This window comes from Phyllostomus hastatus, unplaced genomic scaffold (assembly GCF_019186645.2).
Source record: "Phyllostomus hastatus isolate PE091 unplaced genomic scaffold, TTU_PhHast_1.1 phas_scaffold_1674, whole genome shotgun sequence".
NCBI lineage: Eukaryota > Metazoa > Chordata > Mammalia > Chiroptera > Phyllostomidae > Phyllostomus > Phyllostomus hastatus.
The window spans coordinates 31,320,048-31,330,543 of NW_025334011.1; the positions used below are offsets into that span (position 1 = coordinate 31,320,048).

The following is a 10,496-nucleotide window of genomic DNA, read 5'->3' on the forward strand; positions in this document are numbered from 1 at the left end:
CACATGAAACGATGTTCAATATCGCTAGCTATCAGAGAGATGCAAATTAAAACCACAATGAGATACCACTGCACACCAGACAGAATGGCCATCATAAACAAAGCAACAAACAACAAGTGTTGGAGAGGTTGTGGAGAAAAGGGGACCCTAGTGCACTGCTGGTGGGACTGCAGACTGGTACAACCACTATGGAAAGCAGTATGGAACTTCCTCAGAAAACTGAACATGGATCTGCCTTTTGACCCTCCAATTCCATTGCTGGGACTCTATCCGAAGAACACTAAAACACCAATACAAAAGAACCTTTGCACCCCGATGTTCATAGCAGCACAATTTACAATAGATAGGTGCTGGAAGCAACCTAGATGCCCATCAGTAAATGAATGGATCAAAACACTATGGTACATTTACACAATGGAATTCTATGCAGCAGAAAGAAAGAAGGAGCTCCTACCCTTTGCAACAGCTTGGATGGAGCTGGAAAGCATTATGCTGAGTGAAATAAGCCAGGCAGTGAAAGATAAATACCATATGATCTCACCTTTAACAGGAACCTAAACAACAAAACAAAGAAAGAAGCAAAATATAACCAAAGACACTGAAATAGAGGACAGGCTTACAGTGACCACAAGGGAGAGAAGAGGGAATTTCAGGGGACAATCGGGAAGGGTTTACGGGAACAAATTTAAAGGACACATGGACAAAAACTAGGGGGAGGGAGGGTGGTAATTGGAGAGAAGTGGGGAGGGTTGGGAGGCTGGGCTGGACTGGAGATAAAAGGGAGAAAACTGTACTTGAACAATGATTAAAATAATTTTTTTTAAAAAAAGGAGGGAAATTTTGTAATGGGCTATAAGGCAGATGGACCTCAAGGACATTATACTAATAAAATAAGCTAGTTATAAAAATACAAATATTGTCTGATTCCATTTAAATGAAATACTTGGAATAGTCAAAATCTTAAAGACAGAGGTGGAATGGTGGTTGCCAAGGCTGTAGAAAGTGGAGTTTAGGGAGTTACTGTTTAATAGGCACAGATTTTAGTTTTGCAAGATGAAAAGTTATGAAGATGGATGGTGGTGATGGTTGCACAACAGTGTGAATGTATTTAGTGCCATGGATTATACACTTAAAAAGGTTAAAATGGTAAATTTTGTGTTATGTGTTTTTACCACAATTTTCTAGAAAAAGAATACTTACTGTTTGAATCCATTTATTTTATATAAATGTAAACAAATGTACAGTGACAGAAAGCAGATTGTCAGGGGAGAGGGTAGAAAGAGGCAGGAGAGAAGATTGCAAAGGACCATTGTCTTGATTGTGGTTTTTACAGGTGTAGACATATTGAAACTCATCAAACCATATGCTTCAAATATGTGCAGTTTTTGCATGTCAACTAAACCCTCAATAAAACTCTCTGTAAAAAAAAAAAAAGAAAAAGAAAAAATCACCTCTGAAATTCCTGGCCAGTTTCTGGAGTTTTTCAGGTTTCTAATTTGTTTCTCTTTTTTTATTTGTTGGTGGTGGGGTTGATTTCTGACTGAAATGTTCCTTGGTCTCACCAGTTGGTAGGTGAGGTCATGCTATTGATAGTAACCCATAATTCCTTGATTCTTGCTCCATCTGCTATTGCAGAACTTCAACCCTACATGCACCCATGCACATATACACACACAGACTCATTCAAACACTTCTGGGCATCTCCATGATCCAGTTGGCAGGACTGCATTTGCACTAAAAGAAGGTACTTGTGCCCTAGATTCCCACCAAGTCCTCCAAGAAACATGTATCCTCAGGTTATGCCTATAGTTTTTCTTTCCATCGGGTTCTCACACATGGCTGAGGCCAGAACAATGGAGCAGTTTCAAGCACCAGGATGTCCTCTCTATTCCTCCCCATTCTTCTCCCCTTGGCTCACTCCTCCAAAACGGCAAATTGATTCCTTCATTCTGCCCTGTCAGTTCATCAGACATGCCCAGAGACATGTAAATTCCACTGGCCAATTCAAGTGAGTGGCCAACTGAACTTCCAATCTGCATATATCAAGAAGACAGTGTTGAAACATCTGTTAGAGCCTCTGGATTACAGCACTCCACTATTCATTTTGTTTTGTTGTTTCGTTGCTATTGTTGTTTTAAGGCATCTGCACTTGGGATGGCTGCTTTTATTTTTTGCTCATGAATCTTGGGCCAACTTGTGTGACTCTGGTTGTCACCCCATCCCTCATGTTCAGTTTTTATTCTGCCTTGGAAGGGGTGAATGTCCTGAGGCTGTTTTTACACAGGCTATGGTAGACACGCACAGTGTTTTCCAAGGGCTTCCTGTGTTTGAGAAATGTCCAGCTTTGTCCAAGAAGTAGTCACTGGCCTTTGACCTTTAGAGGCAACAGGGCAGGGACTTCACCCCATTGGCCCCATGCAGGATACCTGGCTCAAGGGAAAAGTGAAATGGGCACCCAAGGGAAAAAGGGCATGAGTGGTTAGGGTCACCTGCTCATCTATAGCCTGGGCTCTCCTATAGTATCACTGAATGCGTAGAGAAGAAGGAGAAGATCAGCACAAGTACAAGGGTACAGGTGGTGCCACAGACTACCAGCAAGCTGTAGCGCCAGAGTGTGGTGCACATACCCAAGCAGCCCCAGTCTGGAAACTCTGTCGTGCTGGGAATGGGTTGACCCAAGGCTGCCATGGCCAGGGAGGCCCAGAAGATGCACTGGCCATCTCAGAACTGCCCTAGAACTGTGAAGAAGCAGTCCTGTTTGTGATGGACAAGCAGCACATCCCATGGCGGGATCGTCTCGTGTTCAGTGCTTGGGCAGGTTCCGCAGCGTGACAGACAGCTGCACTGGCCACCATTGCCCAGGTGCTACCAGATTCTGCTTGGTGCCACTTCTGGGGAGGGTCTACCTCCATGTATTCATTTTACAAGTATGTAATACCACTCCCAAGGGAAAACCCGCAAACAGAAGGCTCCATAGCTGGTGGGATAGGCTGACATGCCAAGTATTACGTTTTGGCAGAGGTAGAAATTAAAGCATCACATTATGTTGCACACCCCTGCAACCACCTACTCTTAGACCCATAAAAACAAAGTCACCAGGTGCTTATCTACTGGTTTCAAAGAACGCTCCACTGGGTGTGGACAGAAAAGGTAGGGAAATATGGGACAACCAGGAGAACTGGTTTCCTTGCCTATACCACTCTCACTGCCCAAGCTGTGAAGGAAAAGCAGAAAGGAGATAGTGACATCTATGCTTAATGGCTCCACCTTCCCCTTGCCCTGGGATCTGTGGAGGAAGGGGAGGTTCTGATACACAGTATGCCATTAAACTTAGAGGACTGGGAACCTAGGCAACTATGTAAAGTGATGGAGATGTTAATTAGCTTGATTGTGGTAATCTTTTCACAATGCATACATGTATCAAAATATCAAATTGTACACCTTAAGGATATATAACTTTTATGTCAAAAATATCTCAGTGAAGCGGTTAAAAGGGTTGGGGAAGGGTGCTAGGGGCACTTGGCTATTTAGAGAGCACAGCCAGGAATACCAACCCTGTACCACTAGAAGTGGGAAAAACAAGAAAGAGCTTCCAGAAAGGCCTCTGAGCTTTCTTCCAGCCCAAACATTACCTAAATGTCCCTGTGTATCCACATGGTGAAGAGAGGTTAACTTAGGGCATGGGTGGGCACACTTTCCAGGGCATCACCGAGCAAGGAGCCTGAGAACTTTCCATAGGCCCCAAGGGAGTGGAGGCCCAGAACATTAGTGAGTCTCTGAGCTAGGAAGTGAATGGTACCCACAGACCTGTCTGCTGCCACCTGCCAGGACTAGGAACAGGAATCATCAGCCATATGGGGCAGAAACAGGAGATACCACCCCCCACCCCCGAACTCCCCAACGCCTCGTCTCCAAAGTGTGGCCATTTGTAACCACCACCAGCCTCTCCTTCCAGGAATCCCAGACTGCCTGCACCCTGACAGAAGTACCAGAGGGAGAAGGCATGGAATCCTGAGGTGGGATTTTGAACTAAACTCTGCCTCAGTTAATAATTGGCCTAAGAAATTAATAAGGTGGACTAAACAGAAACATGGAGTGGATAAGCTTCAATTGAAAGCACCTGGAAGATCAGAGGTTTAGAATCAGAAATCAAATGTCTAAAATGCTCCTGGCACCCTGGCCCCTGCAAAGGTAACTGCTCAATCTGCCTGGGAAAAAAATCAGATGGTATCTTTGCTCCACAAAGTGCACCTTTGGGATTCAGTTTTTCCCTTTCTTCTTCTCCAATAGTTTCCCTCCTTAGAGTTGTATCAGTCTTTACAAATTGACAAACCATTTACTGCAGCTCAAAGGAACCCTACAAGGCAGTATTAGAGAATAAATAAACTGCAAGCATAGCAGGTCATGTTATACCTCTAATGGGTACAGCTGTTCCCAAATATTCAGTGCCCCACCATGGAGGAGAATTCTGTTGTCCACCCTCTTAAACTCAGCTATGGTCATGTGACTTGCTTTGATTAATAAGTATGAGAAACATGGGCGTAACCCCTGGGCTGAAGCTTTAAGTTACAGCACATGCTTCACCACAGCAATTTTCCAGACAGACATTTCTCTGTTAGCCTGGTTCTCAGTGTGAAGCTGAGCTGAGGCAGAGTCTGAGCCAAACTATGCTAAAATGTAACTTGAATAAAACATGTGTTGTTATAAGCTGCTAATATTTGGGGGTGGTTTGTCACTGAAGCCTAACCTGCCTCACTCTGATATAGTACTATTCGGTGATGCTCACAAATTATAACTTCTATAATCTATAATAAATCTGTAATGAATCAGGCAGACCCCACCTACTAATTGATAGGGAAACTAACAAAATGTCCTATCCAATTTAAACCATCCTGTAGGCATTGTTCAGTCTCTCTTTAATAAAAATGCTCATTGTCTCAAATATCCTCTCCTTCCATTTTTTGCCCTAAAATGGTTTCCAGATAGTGTGGAGCTGGGGAGGTGGGGGAGAATGGTTCATGCAACTTCATGCCCACGGGAAACAACCTGGGTGCTAAAAGACCATCATCCTCTGTGTCTCCAGACCTCAAAACTGATTGCCCAGCTGGAGTTCTGAGCTGCAGCAGTCATAAATTGCGCCCTAGTCTCTCTTGGCCCCAGCAACATCCCCCCGATAGCTTTTCCCTGCTGACCCAGCTTTACCTTGGTTACAACACGCTTCATAGACCATTCTGGAGGAGCCTGCAACCCACAAAAACCTCACTTCCATTTGCAACTTGCAGATGAAAAACTGGAGGTAGAAGGAAGCTAAGACATAGCTAGTATGTAGGAAAGCCCAGACTCAAGTACCTTGAACTCTGACTTCAAATGATTCTAGATTCTGACTGTAGGCTCACAAAGCACTGTGGCACTATGACATAAGAGTGACACCCAGCACTTCCCTTGGAGCACTTCCTGGGTTGAGTTTCTGTCTCTCATGGAATTTGATCATTTCATCTATCTTGTCAAATTATTACTCATAAATAATATCTTTTTATTATCTGTAGATCTGTAGTGACATGTATTCCTTAATTCATATTATTTGTAATTTGTGTCTCTTGTTACTTTTCCAAAACACTACCTATTAGTGTCCTTGATTTTCTCCATTGGTTTTCTGTTTCAGTTTCAGTGATCTGCTAATATAGTTATCTCTTCATTGTGCTTACTTTTAGGTTTTTTTTTTTTTGCTCTTCCTTTCTATTTCCCTAAGGTGAAAGTTGAGATCATTGATTTGAAATCTTTCTCTTTAATACAAGCATTCAATGTGATAAATTTTCCTCTAAGCTTGCATTGTCTGCAGCTCATAAATTTTGAAATGTATCTTCATATCATTCAGCTAAAAATTTCTGTCTTATCTAGTGACATCTAACTTGAACCATGAATTATTTAGAAATGTTTCACTGGCTTTCCAAACATTTGTTCCTTTCTCCTTGCGGTGGTTTGATGTGTTTTGAAGCTCTGTTATAAAGTACTTTAACATTTATATTGTAGTGCCTTCTTGATTAATTTATCCTGTTAGTATATGATGTCCTTCTGTATCCCTGGTAATAGTCTTTATTTTTTATTCAAATTCTTTGAATTCAAAATCTGATATTCATATAGCTCCAGTTTTCTTTTGAGTGCTAGCATGATGTCTTTCCCCATTGTTTTAACCCATTTGTGTCTTTATATTTAAAATGGATTTCTTATAGTGATAATATAGTTGGGTTTTGCTCTTTAAATCCAATCTGACAGCCCTGACCTATGTGGCTCCATTGGATGAGCATCATTCCACAAAGCAAAAAAAAAGGTCGCTAGTTTGATTCTTGGTCAGGGCACATGCCTGGGTTGTGGGCAGGTCTCCAGTTGTTGTGTGTGCAAGAGGCTACCAATGGGTGTTTCTCTCTGTCTCTTTCTTCCTCCCTTGCCCTCTAAATAAATTAATAAGTAATCTTTAAATCCAATCTGACAATCTAATTTATTGAACTGCTTAAACCACTTATATTTAATTTAATTAACAATATGGTTGAGTTTAAATCTGTCATCTTGCTATGCATTTTCTATTTGTCCCATGTGTTCTTTATTACTTTTTTCTTGTTTCCTAACTTTTTAATTATTTTGTATTATTCTGTGTTATATCTACCGTTGGCTTGTTAGCTCTACCTTTTTCTTTTTTAGTGGTTGCTCTAAGGTCTTATAATACACATTTTTTTTACCTGTCACAATCTATCTTCAAATAATATTGTAGCACCTTACCTTAAGCACAATAATCTTTCAAAAGTATATTTCCATTTCCTCTCTCCCATTGTTTGTGTTAGTGCTGAAGTTCATTTTACTTCTGCATGTTATAATTTCCAACATATATTGATACTATTTTTGCTTTAGAAAGTAAATTATCCTTGAACAAGATTAAAAATAAGAAAAGACAGTCTTCATATTTGCCCATTTTGTATCATTTCCAGCACCCTACATTCCTTTATGTAGATCCATATTTCTTTCTAGTCTCATATTCCTTCTGCCTGAAGTATTTACTTTAATATTTCCTGTAATGCAGGTCTACAGGTGATAAATTCACTTAGCATGTACTTGCCTTTAAAAAAAACTTCCATTTGTGAGATATTTTCACTGAATATGGAATTACAGGTTGACCTTTTTTTTTTCAGTATAGATGTTCCTTGACTTACAGTGGGGTATCATCCCAATAAACCCATTGAATGTTGAAAACATCATGAAGTCAAAATGCAATTGATACAACTAACCCATCAAACATCATACTTTAGCCTAGCTTACCCTAAATGTGCTCTGAATATTTACATTAGCCTAAAATTGGGTAAAATCATTAGCACAAAGCCTAATTTATAATAAAGTGTTGTCTATCTCAAGTAATTTATCATGTGTATCACTTTTGCACCATAGTAAAGTTGAAATACTGCAAGGTGCACCATCATAAGTTAGAACCACGTGTACTTTAAATATGCCACTTCATCATCTTCTGGTTTGCACAGTGCCTGATGTCAAGTCTGCTGAATATATGTCTTATGGACTATTTCATTATTTTCTTGCCATTTTCAAGATTTCCCCCTTATCACTGATATTCAGCAGTTTGCCTATGATGTGCTAGTTGTGTTTTTATTTGTATTTATATTACTTGGGGTTCTCTGAGCTTCCTGGATTTGAAATCTGTTGTTTTTCATTCATTTTGGGAAAATCTCAGCTATTATCTTCTGTCTTCCTCTCTCTCTTACTCTTATAGGACTCAGTTAGGTGTCTGCTTAGACCATTTCATATCATTCCACCACTTTTGAATACTGTTATTTTTTGTCCTGTTTTACCCCTTACATTTCAGTGTTGACCTATTTTCAAATTCACTGATTCTTTCCTCTGCTATGTCCACTGTGCTAATAAGCCTGTTGAAGGAATTCTTCATGTCTCATATCATGGTTCCATTAGTCTGCTAGGGCAAGCCCTATCTGCAAATACAGTCAAATTGGGGGTATTTCTCCCAAAATTTATATGTTGAACTAACAGACCAATATTGAACTAACAGACTAATGTTGAACTAGCATATAAATTTGGGGAGGAAGGGGAGAGGTGACAATTTAGTCTCAGAAAATGGTGTTCTTTTCTAGCATTATCAAGTAACTCTTTTTTTAGAGTTTCCATCCATCTGTTAAAATTCCATCATGCATACTGTTCGCCTCTTCCACAGAACATTTTAACACATTAAGTACAGTTATTTTTTATTTATTTTTATTAAATCATTTTCTGTTGTTATTCTATTACAGTTTCCCAATTTTCCTCCCTTTGCTCTTCTCTGCCCATTCCAGTCCCCACTCCCACAGTCAATTCCCACACCATAGTTATTTTAAAGTCTTTGATAGTTTGAACATCTGCACCTTCTCTTTGTTTAACTCTGGTTACTGCTTTATCTAATTTTACTTTCCTTTTTGGTATCTCTTGTAATTTGAATTGAATGTTGGATTTGGTGTGTTTAAGAATAGTAGAAACTGAGGTAAATAATATTTATCTCCAGACATGGGTGTGCATGTTCTTCTATCAGACAATAAGTATGTGAATTGATTCAACTGAGGGTCTACCAAGGGCCAGCTTCATGACACAAAACCTCATTGCTCAGAAGTACCCTGCACTTGTGCTCTGATATTACTATCTTGAAATTCTTAAAAAATTTGAACAAGCAACCTCACATTTACATTCTGCACTGGGTCCTGCAAATTACATTGCTAGTCCTGCTCATAAGTATGAGTTTATAACTAGTTCAGGATTCCAGAAGTAAGGAATATTTTATAGGAATAATGGGAATTTCAAATGAACTTCATGTATGAGTATACCTGAGTTAGAAATCCAAACAATGGGCAACCAAATATATCCAACCAATAAGATAGTGACCTTCAAAAGCTACTAAGGTCTGATCTAGAAATGGAATGTTATAGGCCACTAATCAAACCAGATGTTGCCTCAAAGACTTTGACCATAAAATAATATAAATTAGGTTAGGTAGATAATATGACTAATCAGAATTTTCCCCTAAAACTGAACTCATCAGGTTAAATAAATGATCAGTGCAAATATGCTTTTAAAGATAGAATAATTAGAATAAACTAGTACCTTATAATCTTACAAATTATCTTTTGATTGCATTATAAATTTGACTATTTATTAAATTCAAGTATAGTAATAGTTTTTCTTTAAAAATAAAATATGATTGTATGCTTTTTATAAGTGAAATACAATCAAATTTATTTTAAATCACTAAAGGGTAAGAAGATGCAGGGGATAGGTTAAATAGTATGTAAAATTAATCAAAATAAAATACTATATATTTTCTTTTCATTAGAGAAATGAAAATAAAATGGCAAATAAAAAGAAAATCTATAAGGGACAAAACTCAAGCCTATCTGAAATTTAGTTTCTCTTTCAAGGTGTATTGCTAAAATAAAGTTTAGTTGTTAGTAAGACAGAATAATAACAATGACAAGCAAGATAGATGTTTATATCTCTTTCAAGTTTAAGAAGTCCAAGGGGCAATAGTTCAGACTGCTTTTATCTCCCTGGTGTGAGGGACCAGGCTCTTTTCCTCTTCTTTCTACTTTATGGATGGCTTGTGACTTGCATTTTCAAGAGTTCTCATGGTCTAATATGACTGCTGGGGCTCTAATTATTATGTCTGCACTTTAGCCAGCAAAGAGGAATGACATTACAGAATGATAAAGGAATCAAGCCAACAAACCACTTTTTAATTTTTAATTTTCCCACTTTTATTGATATTTATTAACAAATAACTTTGTATAAATTGAAAGTGTACAACAATATACATACATATTCCAACAAACCTTTAAACTCCTATAAACTTTTATGCAGCCAACATAGAAGCACCTAAATATATAAAGCAAATATTGATGGACATAAAGGCAGAGATTAATAGTAATACAGTATAGTAGGGGAATTCAGCATCTTGTTGTCATCACTGGATAGATCTCTCAGACCAAAAAATCAACAAGGAAACAGCAGCCTTAAATGACACATTAGACCAGATGGAGTTCATTGATATTTTTATAATATTTCACAACAATGTTGCAGAGTATACATTCGTTTCAAGTGCACATGGAACATTTTCCAGGAAAGACTGCATGTTAGGGCACAAAACAAGTCTCAATAAATATAGGAAGATTGAAACCATATCAAGCATCTTCTCCAACCATAATGGCATTAAACCAATTACAGGAAACAAGTAAAAAACACACAAACACATGGAGACTAAATAACATATTACAAAACAATGAATGGATTAACAACAAGATCAAGGAAAAATCAAAAGAAGCCCAAAGTGAGAAGAAAAAAAAGAAATAATAAAGCTCAGAGGAGAAATAAATGAAATAGAGTCCAAAAAATAATACCAAAGATCCAATACCAAAAGATACAATGAAACTAACAGCTGGTTCTTTGAAAAGATAAACAAA

The 10,496-nt window shown here is 38.4% G+C and overlaps 1 pseudogene; it reads right to left on the reverse strand.

Annotated features, from left to right (window-relative positions):
- Window positions 1–2,359: 2,359 nt before the first annotated feature.
- Window positions 2,360–7,945, reverse strand: LOC123831132 (annotated as a pseudogene).
- Window positions 7,946–10,496: the final 2,551 nt, after the last annotated feature.